The sequence below is a fragment of the Chiloscyllium plagiosum genome, unplaced genomic scaffold (assembly GCF_037043375.1).
Source record: "Chiloscyllium plagiosum isolate Xiang-an unplaced genomic scaffold, Cpla_swu_hap1 HiC_scaffold_51, whole genome shotgun sequence".
NCBI classification, from domain to species: Eukaryota; Metazoa; Chordata; class Chondrichthyes; order Orectolobiformes; family Hemiscylliidae; genus Chiloscyllium; species Chiloscyllium plagiosum.
The window spans coordinates 11,919,871-11,932,876 of NW_028270189.1; positions in this window are offsets into that span (position 1 = coordinate 11,919,871).

The following is a 13,006-nucleotide window of genomic DNA, read 5'->3' on the forward strand; positions in this document are numbered from 1 at the left end:
CAGAGAGAGGGGGGCAGAGAGAGGGGGGCAGATAGAGAGGGGAAAGAGAGAGGGGCAGAGAGAGGGTGACAGAGAGTTGGGGAGATAGAGTTGGTCAGAGAGTGAGAACAGAGAGAGGGGTACAGAGTGAGGGAGACAGGGGGGGTCAGAGACGGGGCGTCAGAGAGAGGGGGACAGAGAGTGGGTGGATGGAGAGAGTGGGGGACAGAGAGAGAGGGGTTCAGAGAGGGGGCAGAGCGAGAGAGGGAGAGATAGAGGAGACAGAGAGAGGGGGACAGAGAGAGGGGGTCAGAGAGAGGGGGGACAGAGAGAGAGGGGGCAGAAAGAGGCGACAGAGATCGGGGGCAGAGAGAGAGGGGCAGAGAGAGGGGGGAACAGAGAGTGGGGGAGATAGAGAGAGAGGGCAGAGAGCGATGGGGGTTGACAGATGGGCGCAGACACAGGGGGACAGAGTGAGGGGGGCAGAGAGAGAGGGACAGAGAGAGGAGGACAGAGAGAGGGGCAGAGAGAGAGGGGAAAGAGAGAGAGGCAGAGAGAGGGTGACAGGGATTTGGGGAGTTAGAGGTGGTCAGAGAGTGGGAACAGAGAGAGGGGTACAGTGAGTGGGGAGATGGAGAGAGTGGGGGACAGAGAGAGGGCAGAGAGACAGGGAGAGATAGAGGGTACAGAGAGAGGGGGACAAAGAGAGAGGGGGTCAGAGAGAGGGTGACAGAGAGAGGGCGACAGCGAGAGAGGGCAACAGAGAGGGGGGGACAGAGAGCGGGGGAGATAGAGGGGGTCAAAGAGAGAGGTGGTCAGAGAGAGAGGGGGGACAGAGAGAGTGGGGGTCAGAGAGAGGGCGACGGAGAGCAGGGGACAGAGAGTGGGGGAGATAGAGGGGGTCAGAGAGAGAGGGGGGACAGAGAGAGGGGGGACAGAGAGAAGGGGGACAGAGAGAAGGGGGACAGAGTGAGGGGGACAGAGAGAAGGGGGACAGAGAGAAGGGGGACAGAGAGAAGGGGGACAGAGAGAGGGGGACAGAGAGAGGGGGAACAGAGAGAAGGGGGGATAGAAAGACGGTGACAGAGAGGTGGGGGGCAGAGAGAGGGAGACAGAGAGAGGGGTACAGAGTGGGGGAGAGAGAGGGCGTCAGAGAGAGGGGGACAGAGTGTGGGGGACAGAGAGAGGGGGACAGAGAGAGGGGGACAGAGAGAGGGGGACAGAGAGAGGTGTCGGGGGGGCATAGAGAGCGGGGGCAGAGAGAGGGCAACAGAGAGGGGGTCAGAGCGAGGGGGAGAGAGGTGGTCAGAGAGGGTGGGAGAGAGAGGGGACAGATAGAGGGGGACAGTGAGAGAGTGGACAGAGAGAGAGGGGGAGAGAGAGAGACGGCGAGAGAGAGAGAGGGGGACAGAGAGTGGGGGAGATAGAGGGGGTCAGAGAGAGAGGGGGTCAGTGAGAGAGAGGGGGACAGAGAGAGAAGGGGGCAGACAGAGGAGACAGAGAGAGGGGGGACAGAGAGAGGTGGGGACAGGGGGGGGGGGACAGAGAGAGAGGAGGACAGAGAGAGAAGGGGTCAGAGAGAGGGGGACAGAGAGGGGGGGACAGAGAGAGGGGGACAGAGAGAGGGGGACAGAGAGAGGGGGACAGAGAGAGAGGGGGACAGAGAGAGAGGGGGACAGAGAGAGGGTGGATGGAGAGAGTGGGGGACAGAGAGAGCGGGGTACAGAGGGGGGCAGAGCGAGAGAGGGAGAGATAGAGGAGACAGAGAGAGGGGGACAGAGAGAGGGGGCAGAGAGAGGGGGATAGAGAGCGAGGGGGATAGAGAGAGAGGGGGTCAGAGAGAGAGGGGGTCAGAGAGAGGGGGGACAGAGAGAGAGGGGGCAGAAAGAGGCGACAGAGACAGGGGGGCAGAGAGATAGAGGGGCAGAGAGAGGGGGGGAACAGAGAGTGGGGGAGATAGAGAGAGAGGGCAGAGAGCGATGGGGGTTGACAGAGGGGCGCAGACAGAGGGGGACAGAGAGAGGGGGACAGAGAGAGGGGGACAGAGAGAGAGGGGGACAGAGAGAGAGGGGGACAGAGAGAGAGGGGGACAGAGAGAGAGGGGGACAGAGAGAGAGGGGGACAGAGAGAGAGGGGGTCAGAGAGAGAGGGGTCAGAGAGAGAGGGGTCAGAGAGAGAGGGGGACAGAGAGAGAGGGGGACAGAGAGAGAGGGGGACAGAGAGAGGGTGGATGGAGAGAGTGGGGGACAGAGAGAGAGGGGTACAGAGAGGGGGCAGAGCGAGAGAGGGAGAGATAGAGGAGACTGAGAGAGGGGGACAGAGAGAGGGGGCAGAGAGAGGGGGACAGAGAGAGAGGGGGATAGAGAGAGAGGGGACAGAGAGAGGGGGGACAGAGAGAGGGGGGACAGAGAGAGGGGGGACAGAGAGAGGGGGGACAGAGAGAGGCGACAGGGACAGGGGGGCAGAGAGAGAGGGGCAGAGAGAGGGGGGGGGAACAGAGAGTGGGGGAGATAGAGAGAGAGGGCAGAGAGCGATGTGGGTAGACAGAAGGGCGCAGATAGAGGGGGACAGAGTGAGGGGGGCAGAGAGTGAGGGACAGATAGAGGAGCACAGAGAGAGGGGCAGAGAGAGTGGGGAAAGAGAGAGGGACAGAGAGAGGGTGATAGGGACTTGGGGAGATAGAGGTGGTCAGAGAGTGGGAACAGAGAGAGGGGTACAGAGAGTGGGGGGATGGAGAGAGTGGGGGACAGAGAGAGGGCAGAGAGACAGGGAGAGATAGTCGGGACAGAGAGAGAGGGGGACAGAGTGAGAGGGGGACAGAGAGAGAGGGGGATAGAGAGAGAGGGGGATAGAGAGAGAGGGGGATAGAGAGTGGGGACAGAGAGAGGGGGGACAGAGAGAGAGGGGGACAGAGAGAGAGGGGGACAGAGAGAGAGGGGGACAGAGAGAGGGGGGGACAGAGAGAGGGGGACATAGAGAGAGGGAAACAGAGATGGGGGAACAGAGAGAGCGGGACTGAGAGAGTGGGGGACAGAGAGAGAGAGAGAGAGGGGGGACAGAGAGAGTAGGGGGACAGAGAGTAGGGGGACAGAGAGGGGGGGACAGAGAGGGGGGAACAGAGAGGGGGGACAGAGAGGGGGGGACAGAGAGAGAGGGGGACAGAGAGAGAGGGGGACAGAGAGAGAGGGGGACAGAGAGAGAGGGGACAGAGAGAGAGGGGGACAGAGAGATCGGGCGACAGAGAGAGCGGGCGACAGAGAGGGCGTCAGAGGGCGGGGAGAGAGAGAGGACACAAAGAGAAGGGGACGGGGGACAGAGAGAGGGGGGCAGAGAGAGAGAGGGGGGCAGAGAGAGAGGGGGCAGAGAGAGAGGGGGCAGAGAGAGAGGATGACAGTGAGGGGTTCAGAGAGCGGGAGAGAGAGAGGGGACATTGAGATGGGGATAGAGAGAGGGGGACAGAGAGAGAGGACAGAGAGAGAGAGGGAGATAGAGGGGGGTCAAAGAGCAGTGGAGAGCGAGAGGGGACAGAGAAAGGGGGATAGAGAGAGGGGAACAGAGAGAGAGGGGACAGAGAGAGGGGTCGGGGGGGCAGAGAGAGTGCGACAGCAAGAGGGGCGACAGGGAGAGAGGGCAACAGAGAGAGGGGGACAGAGAGCGGGGGAGATAGAGGGGGTCAGAGAGAGAGGGGGGACAGAGAGGGGGGGCAGAAAGAGGCAACAGAGAGAGGGGGACATAGAGAGAGGGGGACAGAGAGAGGGAGGGACAAAGAGAGGGGGAACAGAGAAAGGTGGGACAGAGAGAAGGGGGGATAGAGAGACGGTGACAGAGAGAAATGGCAGAGAGAGGGAGATAGAGAGGGGGGACAGAGAGAGGGGTACAGAGTGGGGGAGAGAGAGGGGGTCAGAGAGAGGGGATAGAGAGTGGGGGGGCTGAGAGGGGGGCAGAGAGAGTGGGAGCAGAGAGAGAGGGGGCAGAGAGAAAGGGTGACAGAGTGGGGGTCAGAGAGCGGGATAGAGAGAGGGGGCAGTGAGAGGGGGATAGAGAGAGGGGGACAGAGAGAGGGGGGCAGAGAGAGGGAAACAGAGAGAGGGAAACAGAGAGAGGAGTCGGGGGGGGGCAGAGAGCGCGGGGGCAGAGAGAGGGCAACAGAGAGGGGGTCAGAGAGCGGGGGAGAGAGGGGGTCAGAGAGGGTGGGAGAGAGAGGGGACAGAGAGAGGGGGACAGAGAGAGGGGGACAGAGAGAGGGGAGCAGAGAGAGGGGAGCAGAGAGACCGCAACAGAGAAAGGGGGACAGGGGGTTCAGAGAGAGAGGGGTTCAGTGAGAGAGACGGGGACAGAGAGAGAAGGGGGCAGAGAGAGGGGGACAGAGAGAGGGGGGACAGAGAGGGGGGGACAGAGAGGGGGTGGACAGAGAGAGAGGGGGACAGAGAGAGAGGGACACAGAGAGAGAGGGACACAGAGAGAGGGGGACACAGAGAGAGGGGGACACAGAGAGAGGGGGACACAGAGAGAGGGGGACAGAGAGAGGGGGACAGAGAGAGGGGGGCAGATAGAGAGGGGAAAGAGAGAGGGGCAGAGAGAGGGTGACAGAGAGTTGGGGAGATAGAGTTGGTCAGAGAGTGAGAACAGAGAGAGGGGTACAGAGTGAGGGAGACGGGGGGGGGGTCAGAGACGGGCCGTCAGAGAGAGGGGGACAGAGAGTGAGTGGATGGAGAGAGTGGGGGACACAGAGAGAGGGGTACAGAGAGGGGGCAGAGCGAGAGAGGGAGAGATAGAGGAGACAGAGAGAGGGGGACAGAGAGAGACGGCAGAGAGAGTGGGACAGAGAGAGAGGGGGATAGAGAGAGGGGGGGTCAGAGAGAGGGGGGACAGAGAGAGAGTGGGCAGACAGAGGAGACAGAGACAGGGGGGCAGAGAGAGAGGGGCAGAGAGAGGGTTGGAACAGAGAGTGGGGGAGATAGAGAGAGAGGGCAGAGAGCGATGGGGGTAGACAGAGGGGCGCAGATAGAGGGGGATAGAGTGAGGGGGGCAGAGAGAGAGGGACAGAGAGAGGAGGACAGAGAGAGGGGCAGAGAGAGAGGGGAAACACAGAGGGACAGAGAGAGGGTGACAGGGATTTGGGGAGATAGAGGTGGTCAGAGAGTGGGAACAGAGAGAGGGGTACAGAGAGTGGGGGGATGGAGAGAGTGGGGGACAGAGAGAGGGCAGAGAGACAGGGAGAGATACAGGGGACAGAGAGATACAGGGGACAGAGAGAGAGAGGGGGACAGAGAGAGAGAGGGGGACAGAGAGAGAGAGGGGGACAGAGAGAGAGAGGGGGACAGAGAGAGAGGGGGACAGAGAGAGAGAGGGGGGACAGAGAGAGAGAGGGGGGACAGAGAGCGCGGGCGACAGAGAGGGGGTCAGAGAGCGGGGACAGAGAGAGCAGGGACAGAGAGAGCGGGGACAGAGAGAGCGGGGACAGAGAGAGCGGGGACAGAGAGCGGGGACAGAGAGAGGGGGACAGAGAGAGGGGGACAGAGAGAGGGGGACAGAGAGAGGGGGACAGAGAGAGGAGTCGGGGGGGGCAGAGAACGCGGGGGCAGAGAGGGGGCAACAGAGAGGGGGTCAGAGAGCGGGGGAGAGAGGGGGTCAGAGAGGGTGGGAGAGAGAGGGGACAGAGAGAGAGGGGGACAGAGAGAGAGGGGGACAGAGAGAGAGGGGGTCAGAGAGAGAGGGGGACAGAGAGAGAGGGGGACAGAGAGAGAGGGGGACAGAGAGAAAGGGGGACAGAGAGAAAGGGGGACAGAGAGAAAGGGGGACAGAGAGAGAGAGGGATTAGAGAGAGAGGGATTAGAGAGAGAGGGATTAGAGAGAGAGAGGGACAGAGAGAGGGGGACAGAGAGAGAGGGGCAGAGAGGGATAGGGGCAGACAGAGGTGGACAGAGTGAGGGGGCAGGGAGAGAGGGACAGAGAGAGGGGGACCGAGAGAGGAGGACAGAGAGAGGGGGACAGAGAGAGGGGGACAGAGAGAGGGGGACAGAGAGAGAGGGGCAGAGAGGGATAGGGGCAGACAGAGGTGGACAGAGTGAGGGGGCAGGGAGAGAGGGACAGAGAGAGGGGGACAGAGAGAGGGGGACAGAGAGAGGGGGACAGAGAGTTGGTCAGAGAGTGAGAACATAGAGAGGAGTATAAAGTGAGGGAGACAGGGGGGTGAGAGACGGGGTGTCAGAGAGAGGGGGACAGAGAGTGGGTGGATGGAGAGAGTGGGGGACAGAGAGAGTGGGGGACAGAGAGAGAGGGGGACAGAGAGGGGGCAGAGCGAGAGAGGGAGAGATAGAGGAGACAGAGAGAGGGGGACAGAGAGAGGGGGCAGAGAGAGGGGGACAGAGAGAGGGGGACAGAGAGAGGGGGGGATAGAGAGAGAGGGGGTCAGAGAGAGGGGGGACAGAAAGAGAGGGGGCAGAAAGAGGCGACAGAGACAGGGGGCAGAGAGAGAGGGGCAGAGAGAGGGGGGAACAGAGAGTGGGGGAGATAGAGAGAGAGGGGTAGAGAGCGATGGGGGTAGACAGAGGGGCGCAGATAGAGGGGGACAGAGTGGGGGGGGCAGAGAGAGAGGGACAGAGAGAGGAGGACAGAGAGAGGGGCAGAGAGAGAGGAGGACAGAGAGAGGGGCAGAGAGAGAGGGGAAAGAGAGAGGGGCAGAGAGACAGGGAGAGATAGAGGGGACAGAGAGAGAGGGGGACAGAGAGAGAGGGGGACAGAGAGAGAGGGGAGACAGAGAGAGAGGGGAGACAGAGAGAGAGGGGAGACAGAGAGAGAGGGGGACAGAGAGAGAGGGGGACAGAGAGAGAGGGGAGACAGAGAGAGAGGGGAGACAGAGAGAGAGGGGAGACAGAGAGAGGGGGGAGACAGAGAGAGGGGGGAGACAGAGAGAGGGGGGAGACAGAGAGAGGGGGAGACAGAGAGAGGGGGGAGACAGAGAGAGGGGGAGAGACAGAGAGAGGAGGAGACAGAGAGAGGGGGAGACAGAGAGAGGGGGAGACAGAGAGAGGGAGGGACAGAGAGGGGGGGGACAGAGAGAGGGGGGGACAGAGATGGGGGAACAGAGAGAGCGAGACTGAGAGAGTGGGGGACAGAGAGAGAGAGAGGGGGACAGAGAGAGAGGGGGTCAGAGAGCGGGCAGAGAGAGAGGACAGAGAGAGAGAGGACAGAGAGAGAGAGGACAGAGAGAGAGAGGACACAGAGAGAGAGGACACAGAGAGAGAGGACACAGAGAGAGAGGACACAGAGAGAGAGGACACAGAGAGAGGGGGACAGAGAGGGGGGGACAGAGAGAGGGGGACAGAGAGAGAGAGGACACAGAGAGAGAGGGGACACAGAGAGAGAGGGGACACAGAGAGAGAGGGGACACAGAGAGAGAGGGGACACAGAGAGAGGGGACACAGAGAGAGGGGACACAGAGAGGGGGGACACAGAGAGGGGGGACACAAAGAGGGGGGGCAGAGAGAGAGGGGGACAGAGAGAGAGGGGGACAGAGAGAGAGGGGGACAGAGAGAGAGGGGGACAGAGAGGGGGGGACAGAGAGAGGGGGACAACAGAGAGGGGGACAACAGAGAGGGGGACAACAGAGAGGGGGGTACAGAGAGAGAGGGGGATAGAGAGAGCGGGCGACAGAGAGGGGGTCAGAGAGCGGGGAGAGAGAGAGGACACAAAGAGAGGGGGACGGGGGTCAGAGAGAGGGGGCAGAGAGAGGGGGGGCAGAGAGAGAGGGGGCAGAGAGAGGGGGCAGAAAGAGAGGATGACAGAGAGGGGGTCAGAGAGCGGGAGAGAGAGAGAGGGGACAGTGAGAGAGAGGGAGACAGAGGGGGGTCAAAGAGCAGGGGAGAGAGAGAGGGGACAGAGAAAGGGGGATAGAGAGAGGGGAACAGAGAGAGAGGGGACAGAGAGAGCGGCCGGGTGGACAGAGAGTCTGGGACAGAGAGAGTGGGACAGAGAGAGGGGCGACAGGGAGAGAGGGGAACAGAGAGAGGGTGACAGAGAGCGGCGGAGATAGAGGGGGTCAGAGAGAGAGGGGGGAAAGAGAGAGAGGGGTCTGAAAGAGGCAACAGAGAGAGGGGGACAGAGAGAGAGGGGGACAGAGAGAGGGCGGGACAAAGAGAGGGGGAACAGAGAAATGTGGGACAGAGAGAAGGGGGATAGAGAGAGAGGGGGACAGAGAGAGAGGGGAGACAGAGAGAGAGGGGAGACAGAGAGAGAGGGGAGACAGAGAGAGAGGGGAGACAGAGAGAGAGGGGAGACAGAGAGAGGGGGGAGACAGAGAGAGGGGGGAGACAGAGAGAGAGGGGAGACAGAGAGAGGGGGGAGACAGAGAGAGGGGGGAGACAGAGAGAGGGGGGAGACAGAGAGAGAGGGGAGACAGAGAGAGGGGGGAGACAGAGAGAGGGGGGAGACAGAGAGAGGGGGGAGACAGAGAGAGGGGGAGACACAGAGAGAGGGAGACAGAGAGAGAGGGAGACAGAGATGGGGGAACAGAGAGAGCGGGACTGAGAGAGTGGGGGACAGAGAGAGAGAGAGGGGGGACAGAGAGAGCGGGCGACAGAGAGGGGGTCAGAGAGCGGGGAGAGAGAGAGGACACAGAGAGAGAGGACACAGAGAGAGAGGACACAGAGAGAGAGGACACAGAGAGAGAGGGGGACAGAGAGAGGGGGACAGAGAGAGGGGGGAGACAGAGAGAGGGGGAGACAGAGAGAGGGGGAGACAGAGAGAGGGGGAGACAGAGATGGGGGAACAGAGAGAGCGGGACTGAGAGAGTGGGGGACAGAGAGAGAGAGAGGAGGGACAGAGAGAGCGGGCGACAGAGAGGGGGTCAGAGAGCGGGGAGAGAGAGAGGACACAGAGAGAGAGGACAGAGAGAGAGAGGACACACAGAGAGAGAGGGGGACAGAGAGAGAGGGGGACAGAGAGAGGGGGACAGAGAGAGGGGGACACAGAGAGAGAGGACACAGAGAGAGAGGACACAGAGAGAGAGGACACAGAGAGAGAGGGGGACAGAGAGAGAGGGGGACAGAGAGAGAGGGGGACAGAGAGAGAGGCGGACAGAGAGAGGGGGACAGAGAGAGGGGGACAGAGAGAGGGGGACAGAGAGAGCGGGACAACAGAGAGGGGGACAACAGAGAGGGGGACAACAGAGAGAGAGGGGGATAGAGAGAGCGGGCGACAGAGAGGGGGTCAGAGAGCGGGGAGAGAGAGAGGACACAAAGAGAGGGGGACGGGGGTCAGAGAGAGGGGGGCAGAGAGAGAGGGGGGGCAGAGAGATAGGGGGGCAGAGAGAGGGGGCAGAAAGAGAGGATGACAGAGAGGGGGTCAGAGAGCGGGAGAGAGAGGGGGGACAGTGAGATGGGGATAGAGAGAGGGGGACAGAGAGAGGGGACAGAGAGAGGAGGACAGAGAGAGGGGGACAGAGAGAGAGAGGGAGACAGAGGGGGGTTAAAGAGCAGGGGAGAGAGAGAGGGGACAGAGAAAGGGGGATAGAGAGAGGGGAACAGAGAGAGGGGACAGAGAGAGCGGTCGGGTGGGCAGAGAGTGTGGGACAGAGAGAGTGGGACAGAGAGAGGGGCGACAGGGAGAGAGGGGAACAGAGAGAGGGTGACAGAGAGCGGGGGAGATAGAGAGGGTCAGAGAGAGAGGGGGGAAAGAGAGAGAGGGGTCTGAAAGAGGCAACAGAGAGAGGGGGACAGAGAGAGAGGGGGACAGAGAGAGGGCGGGACAAAGAGAGGGGGTACAGAGAAAGGTGGGACAGAGAGAAGGGGGATAGAGAGACGGTGACAGAGAGAGGGGGCACAGAGAGGGAGCCAGAGAGGGAGCCAGAGAGGGGGGACAGAGAGAGGGGGACAGAGGGGGGGACAGAGAGAGATGGGGTCAGAGAGAGGGAGGGACAAAGAGAGGGGGAACAGAGAAAGGTGGGACAGAGAGAAGGGGGATAGAGAGACGGTGACAGAGAGAGGGGGCAGAGAGAGGGAGACAGAGAGGGGGGACAGAGATGGGGGGACGGGGGGCAGAGATAGAGGGGGTCAGAGAGATGGGGTACAGAGAGAGGGGGGTCAGAGAGAGAGGGGGTCAGAGAAAGAGGGGTCAGAGAGAGAGGGTGTACAGAGAGAGAGGGGAACAGAGAGGGGGGCAGAGGGGGGACCAGAGAGGGAACAGAGAGAGGGGGACAGAGAGACGGGGCAGAAAGAGGGGGGCCAGAGAGAGAAGGGGCAGAGAGACGTGGCAGAGAGAGGCCAAAAAAGAGAGGGGACAGTGAAGGGGGGGGGGATAGAGAGAGGGGGGACGGGGGGGCGAACAGAGAGACGGTGACTGAGAGGGGACCGTGAGGGGGGGACAGAGAGAGGGGGGGACGAGGGGGACAGAGAGAGGGGGGACAGAGAAACTGTGACAGAGAGGGGGCAGAGAGCGGGCGACAGAGAGGGGTGGACGGGGGGGGGGAAACAGAGAGACAGTGACTGAGAGGGGGCAGAGAGACGGTGACAGGGGGGAACAAAGAGGGCGATAGAGATGGGGGCACAGAGCGAGGGGGCAGAGAGAGGGGGTCCGAGAGAGAGAGGGATAGAGAGAGAGGGGGACAGAGAGAGAGGGGACAGAGAGAGAGGACAGAGGGGGGAGGGGGGGGACCAGAGTGGGGATGCAGCGAGAGGGGGACAGAGTGAGAGGGACAGAGAGAGGAGGTGTGCAGGATAGGGGACTCTGCGACCCCCCATCAGGCACTCTGCTTCCCTTCCCAAGAACAAAGACACGGAGGAGTTCGTCCAAAACTATTTATTCAATTCTGCAGAACCGGGTGTTACCTCAATGGCTTCCCACGAGGCACACACACAGATTGTAATCCCCGCACGTTATATACATGTAGGAGTGGGCGGGGCCTTCTACTGTCTCAGCCAATGAGTGTTAAAGTTCCCCACTGTCCTCCTGATGGATGAGATTATTTGGTTATTCACCCAGCCAATCAGTTTTCGAGTTCCCCGCTTCTCCCTTATATGGATGATGACGTACAGCCGTGGTTGTGGGCGGTCCCTCAGCCACGAGGAAAGCTGTTTCCATTGTTCCATTCATGAAAATCTGGGGGAGTGTCTGCTCGTGCTTACTACAGGGTAGAGAAGACTAAAATGGTGGCTTTGTACTTACTATGTGCTTACTACAGCAGTTAATGATTTAAAAATTACACCACCCCCTACAAATCCCCCGTGTCTTTTCTTACGGTTTGTAATTTTTAAACTGGGAGTTTCTTCTCCAGGGCGTCCAATAGCTCCCGAGCTTGTTTATCAAGCTGCCCGTCTCTAATGCTACCCCCGCCCAAGAGGGATTCAGACTGTTCTATCTCGAGGTTCATCCTTTCGACCTGCCCATAAGGAACATCCCTCTTAGTAAGGGCGGTTTCGATCAGTCGCTGAGTTAACCCCCTGGCGCAGGGAATGATGCAACACCCGAGGGCAGTTAGTACCCCTGCCACCACTATACATGAGACGAGAAAGGAAACGACCACCCCCTTCCATTTACCGAACCAAGCTTCCAACCAACCCATGACGCCAGAATCGATGCCCGAGTTTTCGGCGAGTTCATCCGCCAATGTGGTGAGCCCATCCAGGGCGCGGGTGATGGACCCATCAGGGACTGTGTTGTTGGGGATGAAAGTGCAGCACTGAGTGCCTATCATGACACAAACACCCCCCTTCTCTGCTAACATCATGTCCAGGGCCAACCTATTTTCCCACGCCATTCTGCTCGTGGCGTCTAGTTGTTCTGCTATTCCCTTCACTGCATCCCGAGTATAATTAATGAACCTCTGCTGATTGTAGTAAATATAATTAATCCAATCCACGTTCTTATTGATGGTAACCCACCAGAACAGTGACGACTCAAAACCCGCCGCTATCTGGTTCCTAGCCTTGTATTCATCAGGAACACCCCTGGGGACCCCTATGACATCTAAATATATGTTATCATCGAAAGAGGTCTCCAAAGCCCTCTTAGTTCTTCTACTGGAACGGGGTTGCTCTTGTTTTTCGAATGCCACGGTGAATGGGATGGCCAATTGAATGATTGCACAAGTGCCCGCCCATTTTTGGGGCAGGGTCGGTCGCAGAATCTTCCCACCACAGTGCCACTAGAGGTCTGCCCTAGGCACATGAATGTGGGAGTAATTCCTGCCCCCGGTGGTTTCATTGACCAGCCGAATTGACCCGCTGCACTTGTCAAATGTCCCCACATCATTGTCCCATTGCGGTCCCGTCCGAGAGACGCAGGCTTCGTGCGTACCCGTTACCCCTGTGAATGACGGAGGGCGGGGCGCCCCTTTAGACCTGACGGGAGGAAACTTCAAACTTAAGGGTCGACAAGTGGGGTCGTTCCAGGCCTCTCGGTCCTGGTACAGCCTTACCATGCACTCCAAGGCTTGTGGATGTTTCTCCCATCCCAGCGGGAATGGGACCACCTGAGGGTTAGGACGGGCACCCGTGCACGCGTAGCAATCACTCTTTTTCATGCTCCTTACCGTATATTTGACCCATTCCATCCAGGCATTCGCCTCCCCATATCCCGTTTCTATTTCAAAGGTCCTTTCCAAGTCCATCACCTCAATTATCCTAACCTTTCCCTGCTCATCGGGGGTGGATGAGGCCCCAGACTCAGCTTCAATGACCGTGATGGTTGTGCAGCACAGCTGCAACCCCTTCTGTCCTGCCTGGCCCCCAACCCTAATACCCAGGATCGTTCCATTAAGGCTCGTCCCGTTGTTCCCCAAGGTCTTTATGGTCAGATAGAGTGGATTGCACTGATTCTGCTCACAATTCCGCTCAGGGGTGATGGGATCACGGACAATTAACACCATAGCCTGGACCCCGGGGGCCGGAGGCCTATTGATGCCTTCTTTGCCATGCAACTGTAATACTAACGTCTGACCCTGGAATCCCCTTTCTCTCTCTAGGTTACGCTTAGTCTGATTCAGTTCACTTTTAGTCGCACAGGGCACCAACCCACATAGGTCTAAACT